General features: G+C 44.2%; 1 long non-coding RNA gene across 1 annotated transcript; it reads left to right on the forward strand.

Annotated features, from left to right (window-relative positions):
* The first annotated feature begins 3,676 nt into the window (after positions 1 to 3,676).
* On the forward strand, positions 3,677 to 4,967 carry LOC105358360. The gene is made up of 3 exons (XR_912024.3): positions 3,677 to 3,792; positions 4,014 to 4,103; positions 4,232 to 4,967. It is a non-coding gene; the product is annotated as an uncharacterized LOC105358360 (long non-coding RNA).
* Positions 4,968 to 15,917: the final 10,950 nt, after the last annotated feature.

The following is a 15,917-nucleotide window of genomic DNA, read 5'->3' on the forward strand; positions in this document are numbered from 1 at the left end:
CAAAACAGCATGAGTGTCACCTCAATTCACAACACTCTCACTCAAGATTTTACCCCAAAACTCCCCACTTCCCATGAGCCTTAGGGGATGAAGGCGCCGCTAACCCCCAGGTCGCTACAATATCAATGAATTATGTTTCATTGCTTTGATAAAATGAAAGAAATGTAATAAAGAAATCCGATTTTTGATGTCATTTTTATTATGAGGATTCGAACTACAGAATGCTCCCCTGGCATATCTGAAGTTTAATTTGTAAATTTGTGTTTTGTGTTGTACTTTCGTTTTGTACAATAAAGTAAAAAAAAAAAGGAATATCGCAGTGGCGGTCATGTGCATTTTTGGTCTGTTAACAGCAGGGGATTGTGGGACGCGGTCTCTTTATATAATTAGGGCTCAGCATGAGCGTTTCTGTTTGCCCATGTTTCTTTTCATGTGGCAATTTTGTTGTTCCACCTTACTTCATTCTTCCTCTTATGTTGTTTCTTTATGTTGCACCATAAGTGTGCGAGGGGGAGTGGTTGATGACTCCGGTGCAATGTTCAATGTGATGCGTGTTTAACGGAAAGGGGCTTGTAATGTCAGAAAGGAGACTATGCTCCCAGCGAAGCATTCTGCCTGCTCCTCTCTGAAACTGTTCGAAGACGTACCTTGTATGGGACATGGACATTTCTCCAGCGCAGCCAATAGATTGACAGCTAAACTTTCAGAAAGCTTGGCTCCCGTTTTGCCCTCTGCAAGTGACGTACCTGCTTGGTGTGACAATTTTTTTTCTATGCATTCTTACAGCGTTGGAAAACGTTAATAATGTTTGTGTCTTGTTTTCCTCCTACAGAAACCATATTAAAACAAATATTATATTTCTCTCCCCCATCTTTTTACATTTTCAAACATTTTTGAAAAATGCTCCAGGGAGCCACTAGGGAAGCGTTAAAGAGCCGCATGCGGCTCCTGAGCTGTGGGTTGCCGACCCCCCGCCCTAAACCAACCAGAAAGAGAGAATAACAAAATAACTGTAAGGTTGAGAAGACAAGGCAGCGTAAAAACGGACTCATTCACAAGTGTGGCTAATGTAAGTTCCCCGAAGGCCAGGGCTGGACTCTCTGGGGTACACAGAGCAGGGTGACTGCCCACACACCAGCCGGCCCTAAGGGAGGAAGGGCGGAGCAGAACCAAACGCTGAGTGGCGACACGAGGATCACCGTTTCCGGACCAAATGAATTCAAATGAGCCATAGATGCTGCATAAAAGGGACCAAGAGGTTAAATGTCCAAAGAAGAGACACGGGTCCAACAAAGGACTAATCCAAACGCTGATTAAACCATCAAATGTACAAAGCAGCTTTACACAGAAAAGAAAACTAAACAGAGTCACCATAATAACAAAGCCAGCATCATATAAAGATAGCCAAGATTCACATTCAGCCCCGAAATAACACACACAGCAAAAGAGAAAATGCCAAAAGCCACAACAGATTTAGCCAGCATGAGAAACCCATCCAGACAAAGACCGCCAGCCTTCACCACCACAAAAAAGACCCCACAACCCTTGAAAAAATACCCGGATGCAGAGCCACACAGCAGAAAACGAACTAGGTAGACACCATTCAGTCCAAGAACAAATAACTACAATTCCAAGGATCCTTAGGGGAAAGGGTTCTACAGAAATTGCATCTGACCGTGGTTCAGTTTGTCTCTCAGGTTTGGAAGGCATTCTGTTCCACCCTGGGCGCCATGGTCAGCCTCACTTCTGGCTACCACCCCCAATCCAATGGACAAGCAGAGAGAGCAAACCAGGAATTGGAGGCGGCTCTCCATTGCCTGGTGCCACAGAACCACAAGGACTGGTCTGAGTTTCTGGTCTGGATCGAGTATGCCCACAATACTCATCCGTCTTCCGCCACTGGGGTGTCTCCGTTCGAGGCCGCCCTCGGGTACTCTTCACTTCTGTTTCCGTCGCAGGAACTCAATATGGCGGTGCCCTGGGTCCAACATCATCTTCAGCGCTGTCAATGCGTCTGGCGTCAGACCAGGGCTGCTCTCCTCCGCACCAAGGAGAGCAATTCGACACAGGTTGGTACGACCCACCTATCAACCTGGACAGAGGGTCTGGCTCTCGGCACGGAACATACCCATTGAAGCTACTTCCCGGAAACGGGCTCCCCGTTACAACGGACCCTTCGTTATTGATCCCTCCTGTGTCCGCCTCCGAAAGCCCTCAAGGTACACCCTTCGTTTCACGTTTCTCAGATCAGGCCAGTTCTGGACAATCCTCTGTGCCTGCCGTCCACTTCCCCACAGCCCACCCGTGTCAGGGACGGCAGCCCCGCCAGCCTTCATAAGGAGATCCAGAACCAGTATTCATCGCCAGTTTGTTGCCCCTGATGGACATACTAATCTCGAGTGGTCAGCTGAGTTTCCCGACTTCCTGAGCAGAAGGACATCACAGATTCATTCTGTCACGCCATGAGTTTTTGCCCAACCTCCAGTCACGCCACGAGCCATTACGGAACCTTCAGCCTCGCCATGGGCCATTATCCAGCTTCCAGCTCCACCACAACTCCAAGCCACGCCGGACAATAATAAACTCTATTACTCACCTCATAACTCACCTGTGTTTTCCTTCCGGGTTCCAGAGTATGGGTCTGTCTCGTCTAGCAAGTCATGGCAAAAAGTCTTTAAACGCATTATTTATTTTGACCGGGTCACAAGTGACATTTCCTGTTTGGTCCATAATAGATGTGATTGTTGATTTTTCTTTATTAATTTTAAGCTGATTAGCTAGAAATTTTCCAGATGTATTTGAGTTTTAAGTCCTTCAAGCTGAAGTCTTTTTAATTGAAATTGTATTTGATTATTAATGATGTCATTTAACTGCAGCTTTAATTTTTTCATATCTCCCAGAATGTGTTCCTGTGCAGAAGCAGCATAAGCAGCCTCGAGAATTTTGATTTGATTTTCTAATAAATCTGCTTTCTCTTCGCGTTTTTTACGAGTTGGTTAAGAAATGATTTTCCCTCCCATGACTGCTTTTGCTGTTTCCCAAAGAAGACATGGTGAGATATCAGGAGTATTGTTAAATTATAAGGAGGTTGCCCACTCTTTTTTAAAGAATTGAATAAATTCTTGGTCTTTTAGCAGAGATGTATTAAACCTCCAGGTTACGAGTAAAATGTATGATTTTACTAATTAAGACAGCAACTCCTCCTTGTATGGAACTGTAACTAGCAGAATACATGAATGGAAACTGTGGGCAGCACAGGAAATGATCAGCTGATTTAGATAAGTGGGTCTCCTGCAGTAAAGTTAGATCTGCTTTAAGATCATTCAGGTGGTTTAAGACATTCATTCTCTTTGGCCCAGAGCCAAGTCCACGCACATTCCAGCTAACAATGTTAAGACCGGACATAACTACTCTAACTGTGAGAGTGTAAGGCTAAATAATGCATGTGCTAGTCCGTGCGCACGTGCCCGTTGCAACCTCTGGATTTTTGATTGCACAACATAAAACAGTTTGGAGTCTAAACAAGTTTTTGTTTTACTGAGAAAAACAAAAACTGGTTTTAAAGAATGGACCTGATTTCTTGACAGTTGTAAAGATAACAAAAAACTCAAACTCTGCCCCATTTGCCTCCAACTGTCTCTTAATATGTGATGAAATGTTCTTGGCTGTCATGGGATGAAGGCGTTCCCTACAGACATGGAACAAAGTTCTATGTGAGCCCCGCCCACTTTGAGTCTGATTTAAGGATGAGACTCAGCCTCAACCAGCAGAACTTCAGCTTCAGCTGCTCTGGTGAGTTTTCTGGATGTCATGCTTTCATTCCATTGATTTTTTCATCAAACATTCTTCTAGAATGTCTCCATTTCTTTCAAATGATGCTGTGGTCTTTGTCCTGTTTTAGTTTTTTAGAAAGTTCTTGGTTTTTGTGTATTTTCTACAGACAAATGTTAGGATCTTGGTGTGTTTTAGGCTATGAGTTGGTTAAGATTGTTGGATTTTCTAATCTTTTTCAGTCTGGTCCTGCTCCAGACCGTCTTCAGAGGAAACAACTTCTCCCAGAAGTCTAAGGGAAGAAACTTTTCCTCCTTTTGCAACAAGCTCAGGTTTGTCAAATGGATCAAGTTTGAAAAAGTCATTTGGTTCTGTGTTTTTTATATTGAACAAAGCAAAATATCTGCTTCTTTATCTTCATTAACTGTCATTCTAAGAAAGGTATTTTTTTCTATTTCAGACATTTAGCTTCAAGTCAACGACAACATGTCATACATGTCACCAATGAGCATTGTTGGTGGACAAGGAGGATGTCCATTTAATTTCATTGGTGCAAAAACTGGATCTCTGCTTAAAAAGCTGGATGTCTGTGTCGGACCAACCCAAGTGAGATCTATAACGGTCCTGATGTCTGACGATGTTAAAGAGACATTTGGGACAGCAAAGGGAGCCAATGATAAAATGCTCTCTTTCGATTTTGAGGGAGATGAATATTTTTCCTTACTCACTCTTTGGCCCAACAATAATGGGGAATATCTGGGTGGCATTAAATTCAAAACAACAAAGGGAAACACTTTTGAGGCTGTTATGACAAATGGAAAACTTTCAATGCCGCCGACAAAAGTAGATGTTGGCTCTGGAATGTGTTTTGGAGTTCAGGGCAGGTCAGGAACCGAAGTTAATGCACTTGGGTTCATGTTAATCAAAGATCCTTAGTAAGTTCCTAACCGGTTCTAGAGGGCTAGATGGTGAAACAACAACCTGTGTGGGTTCAGCTTCTTGATGAGAACAGAAAAAAATGTGTCTGACAGAAATGATTTCACCTTCTAGCCTCCAGACAAAGACAACAGCTAATGATATCTGCTGTCATGAAAAGGGTTTGGTTCTTTGAAACAATCAGATGACATCTTTCATGTCAAATCACTGTTTGTGCTCATCTAGTCTGTATGATTTGGAAAATAAAAACCTCAACCAAATCAGGAGTGCTATGAATTCTTAGACTGAACACAAATACATGTTGAAACATTTCTACCAGTTTGTGAGCATCCCTAAAGATGTAGGGGTTTAAGCCCCTCCCACAAGGAAGGTGACGGCAACACCAATGTCACGTCTGGATGATGCAGATGCCGACCAATCACAGGAGACGGCAGCTCAACAGCTCCAGAACAATAAGGAGGTCAACAGAGACGTCTTTCAAGAAAGACCTCTTTGACTTTAGCTTTGCCTTCACACACACACACCAGTATACACACACACACTAGTACACACACACACACACAAATTACACACACACACTCACACACAGCAGTACACACACACACACACACATGCTGATGTGGGGAACCACTGGGAATGAATGGCGTCTGTGGCTGAACTGTCTGTCAGGGAGGTGTCCCCCCCCCCACATTCAGAAGAACATTAAACATTCACCAAGGGAGGCTGGGGACATCAAGTCAGAGTCGACCATGTTCTCCATCTATGTTGTCTCTGCTGCTGTTCAGAGCTGTGGTTGTGAGGTCTCTGGTTCCTGTTGCAGTGGCAATTCCCATAGCCGGTGGTGGACACTGGACCTGATGGATGCCATCAAGCTGAAGGAGTCCAGGCGAGTCTGGCTGGCTTGTAGGACTCCAGAGGGAGCTGTCAGGTACCGGCCATCAAAAGGAAGCTTCAGCCAAGGTTGTGTGGAGGCCACTTCCTCCTGAATACACCTGTTCTTTTTCAATTCCAGTTCTTTGCATCCTGAGGTTCAATTGCTGCATTATGATTTCCCCTTTACTTGCTGCAAAGCGGAACCACAAGAAAACTAAACTAAACTGAATGCAGGCCTCTCCCACACTGAAAGCTGAGACAGGTTATGTACAAAAACACAAATATTTAATAATAAAAATACCATTGTTTAAAGACCCAGAAAGACACAAACCCTAACACCACAAATGATAGGTCATGCCAAAGCCAGAACACGGTCCTCCTACAGTTCCAGTGTTTGCTCCCCAGATTCAGCAACAAGTCCTGTTGGCCATGCCCTTGGCGTCCACCAACAGAAGCTGACGCCCTTCTGTTGTCCGGTGTGGGAAAACTTCAGGCTCCGGAGGCATCCGGTGAGTCACCTTTATAAACCCTGTGCAGGTGAGGAGCTGGTGGACCCAGGAAGCACCAATTTACTACATGGTACTCCACCTGCCACACAAATCTTTGAATCCATCAAGGCTCTCCTCAATCCTGCTGACACAGGATTAACACTTATGAGGAAGACGAGGATGAGAACTTTGGAGACGGGCCATCTGTCACCTGAGCTGAAACCATAAAGGCAGTAAAAGAGCTTCTGAGTTTCTAGGTGGGGGGGTTGGATAAGCTCTACCCCGAGTACCTCAAGTCTCTAGATGCTGTGGGAGTGTCCTGGCTGACACATCCCTTTTCAAGAAGGGGGGCTGGAGGGTGTGTTCCAACCACCGGGGAGTCACACTCCTCAGCCTCCCCGGGAAAGTCTATGCCAGGGTTCTGGAGAAGAGAATTAATTTGATTGTCGAACCTCAGATCCAGGAACAACGGTATGGTCTCTGTCCTGGTCGTGAAACAGTGGAGCAGCTCTACAATCTCTGCAGGGTTATAAAGGGTTTGTGGAAATTCACTCATCCAGTCCATAGGTGTTTGGTGGATCTGGAGAAAATATTTAGCTGCGTCCCCTTTGGTGCCCTGTGGAGGGCGTTCTGGGACTACGGGGTCCAGAGAGCCTTACTGTATGGTGGCTGCCCTGGCTGAAGCTCTTCTCGCAGCAGTCGCAGGCGTACGGCTTTTCTCCGGTGTGTACGCGCACATGCAACTTCAGGCTGTTTGGAGCTGGTGCAAGACATGGAAGTGGAGGAAGAGGGCAGACTCAGAAAGACGCATTAAAAAGACTGCAAAGATTTAAGCAGTTGGTCCAGGCAAAGGCTCAAAAAGTCCAGCAGGACCTGGAGGAACAGGCAAACCTGGAACATCAACTCAACACAAAACTGCAGCTGAAGATCAAACTGGCAGAAAAACTGGAGTCTCAGGCGGCGGAGCTTTCTGAAGTCACAACAACGCTGCAAGCATTCGTCCCACCTGTGGAGTCTGCAGACGTCACTGAAGAGGCATCAGTGGACACAGTTTCAGAACCACATCTAGGTTCTGGACAACAAGCGGTTCCAGAGCCTTCCACAATTGCAAGAAGCAGAAGAACAAGAAAGCCAAGGCACCCAGAGGAACCAGAAAGCTGTGAACCGGTCAGTCCACCTCTGAATGACCAGGTTGACATGAATCTGGATCAAACTAAAACGGAGGAAACTGACTCAGCAGAGACAGAGACCTTTCCTGAAGAGACTGAAGCCAAAGCTTAACTACCAGATTCCTTGGAGAATGTGGTTGAGGAGGTATCAGCCCAAACTGAAGAGTCAGAGCCAGAGCGGGCCTCAGAACAACAACCCACTGCAGATCCTCCCAAAAGACGCAAGAGACCTGTGGAGATGGACACCACAGAATCTCCTCCTTCTAAACAACTGAGGATCTGCAAACCAGTCCCCATAAGGACACGTCTGACCAAACACAGAGCGGAAGTCAACGCAAGACTTAGTCAGAGGACATCAGACAAAACTGGCTTAGAACTTCCATGGACCTTCACTGACAGTGAGCCTGAAACTGAAGCTTCACTTCCAAATCCAGTCAGCATAACCACACCTCCTACCGACCCAGAGAGTGAGCCAGAATTAGATGCTTCTCCTTCACAAACATTGGAGAACATCTCTGAGGAGGTTCCAGCCCAAATGACCACTGAGCCATCCAACAATGAAAGGGAGGAAGTGGAAAGTTGTGACATTTCTGATGAAGCAGTTGTGTCCCAACTTCTGGGAGAAGAAACCAACTGTTCCAGCCAATCAGAGCCCCCCAAAAAGCCAAAGGTCTCCCTCTGGAGAAAGTTCAAAAAGGCTCTGACACCAGGAAGTACAAGAGTGAGACTCCTGTGGTCGTCCCGGATCAAAGCTGTCCAGAGATTTCAGAGGCAGCTGAAGATCTGCTTCAGAGTCCATCTGTGGACGATCAAGACAGAGACTCAACGCTCGCCTCGAGGAAACGTCTGAAGACAAAGAAAAGTCTGATGACGAAGGCGAGGAAACATCTGAAGAAGATGTCAAGTGTTCTGATCAATCTGAAGACACAAGTGGACAGAAGATTTCCATGTGGAGAAGATTTAAAAAGGCGCTCACGCCAGCGAGCAAACGCCAGTTTAAAAAAAGATTGAAGAACTAAGACTTGAACTAAATCAATATCGGGTTTTCTCCTGGTGCTCAGGTTCACCCTTAAAAAAATAAAAATATATATAAAAATATTTTTTTTTATATTTTTAATTAATTATTTAAAATGTTTTTTGAAATTTTCATTATTTTTTATTAAATAACATTCACATTTTTTTTAATGTCGAATCTGTTTAGGTTTTCTCCTGGTGCTCATGTTCGCCCTTAAAAAAATCCTCTGAAGATAAAACGGACGATTTTAGATTGATCCCAAAGTGGAAAGATAGAAAAAAAGTCATGAAAGAGGGTGGAATAAATTAATGAATGGATGAATGGATAAAGGGGAAACTGTGGCGCAGCGGAACGGCGGTTGACGGTCTCTGATTGGAATATTGCAGGTTCGATTCCCAGATGTTGACGTGTCCTTGGGCAAAACACTGAAGACACCTCGCCTCTGGTGGACGGTTGGCGCCAGTGTTCAGCAGCGCCATCAGTGTGCAAATAAGTGAATGGGTCTGTGACTGTAACGCGCTAAATCAGTTTACGCCAATTAAGCTTTAAAAAAAATGAATGAATGACAGAATGAATGAGTAATGCAACCACAAGGGGGCAACACCCAGTGGTCTCTTGTGCCGGTCCCAAGTCCGGATAAATGCAGAGGGTTGTGTGAGAGTAAAAACCAAATAAACATGTGAATCACAAACACAGATGACTTCATGTATGTCTCCCAAACTTCTCTGTATGTACGTGTCATCAAGATTCTGTTACATGGCCCCCACTACTGTCACTGTCACACTACTGAAACACAGTCCTCAAGAGTTGGAGTCCACCCAGGTGGACGAGAGAGTCATGTGACTTTGCCTTCAGGGGAAGCATAGGCCTCAGGCTATGGTTTCGGTCTGCAGGCCTAGAAAGCAGTTATGGGTACGCAGCCTTGGCCCAAACCCCCGGTCATGGAAGGTTGCTTCTGGGAAAAGTCATCTCATATAATCTGATCCAATCCACGCACAGTCTGGGCTCTGAAACTCAGTCCCTCAAGACGGGTTGGACTCTACCATTCTGGACCTGCTCCTGGTAGGAGCAGGCAGGTTAGTGGGGGCTTACTCCTGAACCCCCAAGTGTTGGAGTTCACCCTGATTGACGGGAAGGTCATGTCCCTTCACCTTTAGGCGCGGGACAGGGCTTGGGTTGTGGTTTGTCCCAAACAAACATCATGTTCAAACACACCAGTGTCCATAAACATTTGGTACAACAACACAGATCGATGAGAGACTTTGAAGTTCTTTCAAATGACATTCTGCCGTGTGTCTTTGACAGTCAAGGATTGAGGAGGGGCAGACCTCAGACCAGCTGTGACAGAGCCTGTACATAAATAACATCAAATTTCTGAACATTGTTTGTCCTGTTCAGGGTCGCTGGGTTGCTGGGGCCTATCCTAGCTACTGAACCAGTCCAGTCCAGCAGAGTCAAACACAAACTCTCACAAAGACACCAGAGGAAGCCTCAATGAAAATTTCAAACGTTCTTCCTGAAAGAACTAAAACTCTCCTCAACTGTCAACCTCCAAACATCTAAAAAAACTGAGCAGTTTGATGATCTAAAAAGAACTAAATGTGTCTAAAATTCTGATTTAGGACTTAACCACTGGAAAGAGGAATCTCTGGGAAGCAGAGCTACGGAAGCATCTGACTGCAGAAATGAAAGAGGAGAAATCCCAGAAGATTTCTGCCAAACCGTCTGATGTGTTTTTCTGTTTCGCTCTGACAGTCAGTGAGTTTGAGAAAACAGATGATCATTTATTTTTACTTTAGGATAAATGGAATTAAAGGAACAGAGGGGGTGTCTCAGATCTTTTCTTCGTCTTTATTCTTCTTTTGGTTTCTTTCTTTTCTAGTCATTTTTATCTCAGCATGAAACTAATCAATAAAAGACAAACAGATCCAGTGAAACTGTGTGCTTCTGGAGCTCAGCTGTCTGCAGGGTTTCTCCTCAGACGTCAACAGGAACATGGATCATGTTTCTGTCCTTTTTAGAAGGCGATGCTTCAAAAAACTGATTGAAATTCTGTGATGAGGTCGGAGCAGAAAAGGTCTTCAGATTCCAGCTGTTGGTCAGCTGATTGGAGCGTGGACGTCTCCTTCACGTCCAGATGTTTCTTCAAGAAGCTTCAACTGTCTTTTGGCAAACAAGCAGCTCATGGAAAATGGAAGTGCAGCCGAGCATCGTCCCTGCAGAGTGAAGAATCTCTGTGCAGACGTTTGATGAAGGACGGAGGAAAGGGTCTCCGTCTTCTCCACTGACAGATGAAACTGTCTTGACAGGACTTCCAGCTGTCCTGAGCCTTCCTGCTGTGGAACATTCAGCTCTACGTTGTTGATGAAGAAGGGTTCTGAACCCAGATCCAAGCCATAGTTCCCAACCTGCTGGCAGAGAGTCGTTCTCCTCTGAGTCACCCATCTCTAACATCCCTCTCTCTTCTTCCCTTCTTTTCTTTTCCGTCCGGTTGAACAAAAAAATATAAGCAAGATAAATGAAATTTGGTCTAAATGACAAAAAGGCGTTATTTCAAATGTACCTAAAAAGATTCATAACCCCTGGGGTAACAGTAAAATCTGTCCAACACAAGAGGCCTTCAGCTCTCATCTGTCTGCTCAGCTGTTGGACAGGACAAGTAAAAAAAATAAAAATAAACAATCATGTGAATTTGGGTTTCTAGTCAGGTCCAGACAAAATAACGGCTGATGTTATTCCAGTTGAAATTAATCTGCGACTAAATGTTTTCATCGCGTATTAACCTGACCATAACCTTTTTCTGGGTCCGTTCTGCCAAAGATGAAGCACTGGGTGCATGGAATTAAGAAGCCATAAGCAACAAGCACTTAATAATAATCATAAGAATAATAAAAGCCCGTTTAGAAGATCAGAAGTCTCTATGTCGGAACTCTGTCTGTTTACAACGGAACTCATATTTCTTCTTCAACGGTTGTATTGGCATTTGTCCGGGCTAATCACTATCTTACACGCCATCGTGACGTCATCATTAGTCACAGGCCACAAACACTTATTGCAAGTTTTCTATATTTTTCCTGCTTTTCTTGGATCAAAAACAAAGCGCCAGCTCCGGAGTTAAACTGACCGTGTGCAAATCAGATTGCTTCCCATCGTTACAGCGAGTATTAACTGCTGATAGAAACAATAGAAACTGGTTTTAAAAAAGGTTTCTGATGTCCTGAAGGTTGGAAAGAGGTTTGTGGGAAAAAATGTGAGATTTTGGAGCCGCTCTGATTCCTTCCAAATGTTCTCATGAAACATCGCGAAATATCAACTAGAAGTATTAAAAAGACAGGATTTACTATCAGCCAAGTAAAATAGAACATCACAATGTCACACTGGTCTGCAGTTAGTCCAGAACGCAGCAGCACGACTGTTTGCATTAAGAGACAGCAAAAGGCCTCAGTTATATCACATCCTGAGAGACGAAATATTCACCCAGTGGGGGGGAGGGGGCAAAATATCAGGTATCAGACAGAGGCCTACAATATGAAAAAAAACAATAGAGACACGTTTTAAAAATGTTTCTGATGCCCTGAAGGTTCAAAAGAGGTTTGTGGGAAAACTTGGGACATTTTGGAGCCGCTCTGATTTCTTCCAAATGTTCTCATGAAACAATGAAATATCAACAATAGAAACAAAACAATAGAAACATGTTTTTAAATTTTCCTGATGCCCTAGTTGCATTTAAAACCAGTTTCTAACAAACCTTTTGGTGTCGCTTAACGGAAACAGCTGTGCCCTGTGCTGGACTTAGTGTAATTCTATTGGGCCCCCTTTGTTTTGCTTTTTTTTTTTAAATGGTTTGCTGTTCTATTTTCCTCGTCACCAGTCTTTTGCGACTTCGTGGTTGCAACTCCTTTTTTGGATCTCGGTTTCTGCTTTATTTAAGGAAGGCATATGGTTCTCTGCCCGTCCGGATTTCTTTCTGCATGTATCTCTAGTTGTGATGCATGCCTCTCTGCCTCTCTGTGATCTCTCGCGTTTGTGCGGCACGTAATTTATCCCATCTTTGGAGGTAAGATATGAATCGGTCGCTACTGGGCCACCCGTATTTTGCTGTGTTCTTCCTTCCCCACTGTCGTCCGTTCATCTTGTTTTCTCGTTCTGGGTGTTTCCTCCCTGGGCCCCCGTGTTCCCGCTATACTCGAAATGGAGTGGCCCAACGGTCTATGGTGCCGGGTCACATATAGCAGATCCACCAGATAGCGTGTTCCCTTCCTGGCGTCGTACTCGAACGGGAGCGGCCCAATGGTCAATGGTGCCGGGTCACACATAGCAGACTCAATAAATAGTATGTTCCCTTCGTGGCGCTGTACTTGAATGGGAGCGGCCCAACGGTCAATGGTGCCGGGTCACACATAGCAGATCCACTAGATAGCGTGTTCCCTTCTTGGCGCTGTACTCGAATGGGAGCGGCCCAACGGTCAAAGGTGCCGGGTCACACATAGCAGTCATAAACATTTAATTTCTTTCCAACCTTGATTAAATTGGTATTGGGGGTAGTTATTACCCAAAAGTTTATGGAAATTTGTCTCTTGGAATTGCACGGAGTTTTATGCCAAACTAAAGGAAAGTGAAATGCAAAGTTAAAGGAATGTGTAATGCTAACTTGGAGGAATATGAAATGCTTACTTGGAGGAAAGTGAATGCTAACTTAAAGGAAAGTGAATGTCAAAGAATGTGAAAGCAACAAAGTATGTGAAAGCAAACTAAAAGATGTAAAAATAAATATTACTACTACTGCATGAGTTGCCTGACTGAAATGACAACAATAGGTTTATAACAGCTTCTCTGGTGTTGTTTTGTTCCAGATCATTTGTGATAAATCTTTTGGAGAACTGCATGAAGCTAAATGCTTCCTTTTTTCTAGTTAAAACACAAAAGTTTTTTAACTAGTTTTGGAATAGACCAACTAACAGAGATGTTTAAAAACACAAAGATTCATTGTTTTTTTCTTCTGAAATGGGGTTTAAGTTCTGAAAAGAGACTCCTTTATGTCTCTGCCCCCGTCTCTGCATCATCATATGATGATCATTCGATGATGCAGAGGAACCGGGGCCATTCCATGTAAGGCCTTATAGGTTAACAGGAGGATCTTGAACTTGATTCTAGAATCAACTGGGAGCCAATGGAGTGAAACTAACACAGGAGTGATGTGATCTCTTCTGCTAGTTCTTGCTAACAATCTAGCTGCTGCGTTCTGAACAAGCTGGAGACTTCTTAAGGAACTCTTAGGACACGCTGCTAACAAGGAGTTACAGTAATCCAGCCTCGACGTAACAAATGCCTGGATGAGTTTTTCAGCATCACTCTTAGAAAGTATAGTTCTGATCTTAGCAATATTCCACAGGTGAAAAAAGGCAGTTCTACACGCCTGAGATATGTGAGCCTTAAATGATAAATCCTGGTCAAATAAAACCCCAAGGTTTCTAACTGTGGAATTGGGGGCTATACTTATGCCATCCAGGGAGACTATCTGAGCAGACAGAGCATCTCTCAGGTTTTTAGGACCTAGTACAGGGGTCGGCAACCCATGGCTCCGGAGCCACATGTGGCTCTTTCATCCTTCTGTTGTGGCTCCCTGTGACTTGGAAAATAATGAGTATTTTATAATAATTAAATTTTATTTTAGTTTTTTCATTTTTCATGGCATTTCAAAGGCGCTGCTGGCTCCGTACGAAGCGCGAGCCACGTAAAAATGAGCTCGTATTTATCGGGCGAGACCTGCAGAGCTGATAGCAGGGAGAGGCACGCGGGGCGGCTTCAATAAACACTCCGATCTTCTGCCGGGAACTTGACGTGCCGCAGGGCAGAGACTGATGACAGACTGAGAGTTTGCGCCAGCGTTGCCAGATAGAGTCACAGGTTTCCAGCCGAAAAGTCATCTGAAAACCGCCAGACCCAGCCAAAAACCGCCCAACACAGCTTTTGTTGATGTTTTTTTTTCGTACTGGACTGATAAAATTTCTAAATAAAAGATAGTTCTGACCAATAATAAAATGTGTACAATATTGAATTTTTCTTCAGCGGGCCGCCTTCTTCCATTCATTTTCTTAACCCGCTCTATCCCCGCCATAACCTGCGTCCGGTTCTTTCATCCTTGTGCTGCGCTGGAGCGCCCCGACTATCGTATTTTGCGCTCTCTGTGTAGAACACACCGGGAGCGCGGGGGAAACCAACTCTCAGCTGCAGAGGATGTGAACAGGTGAACAGGTAGAGAGGCGGAGGAGGGGCTTTGGCTTCAAAAAGACGCAGCTTTCCCTGCTGGAGTTGAAGCAGAGACTTTCCCTGGGATGATTTTATGAACTCAAACATGGAAACATGATTACCGAGTAGAACTCTTCAAAATAATAATCCTGATCTCTCCACATTCTCAGTGTCTACCATGCATTGATAAACACATCGCTCCATGCAGCGATCAGACCAGAAGCAGTAGCTCCTCCCACACGCGGTATCTTGATCCTTTAAAGAACATAATGTGCATTTGCAGCAATGTATGCTTCAGACGATGTCCGATTGGCCAATCTACATGTCAATCAAGTCCCGTACTTCTCAGTGAGGATTTTGATTGGCTGGTGGATTTTAAAGAAGTACTTTTTTTAAAAAATCTTTTTTGGCCCGCGATCTACACTCATGTCATTGAAGGTCGATCGCGATGGACGTAATGAGCACCTTTGAATAATATATACATGCATAATATATATAATGATGACAAAACAGCTTGTGGCTCCGGGTGGTTTCTTTTTTATTAGGGGCGGTCCCAAATGGCTCTTTGAGTAAAAAAGTTTGCCGACCCCTGACCTAGTATAATCACCTCAGTTTTTCTGGGTTCAAGAGGAGGTAATTAATTGTCATCCAGGTCTTGATGTCTCTGATGCAGGCATTCAGTTTGTCTATATGGTCATTCTGATCAGGTTTCATGGATAAATACAACTGCGTATCGTCAGCATAACAATGAAAATTAATGCTGTGTTTCCTGATTATGTTTCCTTGGGGTAGCATATTAAGCATAAACAGGATGGGTCCTAAAATTGAGCCCTGTGGGACTCCATAGTTAACTCAAGTGCAATGAGAGGAATGTCCATTTACATTAACGAACTAATACCTGTAGGATAAATAGGATTCAAACCACTGGAGAGCAGATCCTCTGATCCCTATGTCCTGCTCTAATCTATGGAGTAAAATACTGTGGTCGATAGTGTCAAAGGCTGCACTGAGGTCTAACAGGACCAGAATAGAGAGTAGTCTCTTTTCTGAGGCCAATAACAAGTCATTAGAGACTCTAACTAGTGCAGTTTCCGTGCTGTGGTGAGGTCTAAACCCCGACTGAAAGTCTTCAAAGAGGCAGTTGTCCTGTAGGTGGCAGTAAAGCTGCTTAACTACAACTCTTCCTAGGATTTTAGAAATAAAGGGCAGGTTTGATATTGGTCTATAGTTGGCCAAGATGCTAGGATCCAAACTGGGCTTTTTCAGAAGAGGTTTAACAACTGCATATTTAAAAGACTGTGGCACGTAACCCGTTTCCAAGGAGGCATTTATCATTGTTAATATGGGATCATTAATTAGGGGAAAAGTTTCTTTAAAAAGTCTAGTGGGAATTGGGTCTAACAGACACGTTGAGGA

This window comes from Oryzias latipes, chromosome 19, assembly GCF_002234675.1.
Source record: "Oryzias latipes chromosome 19, ASM223467v1".
NCBI classification, from domain to species: Eukaryota; Metazoa; Chordata; class Actinopteri; order Beloniformes; family Adrianichthyidae; genus Oryzias; species Oryzias latipes.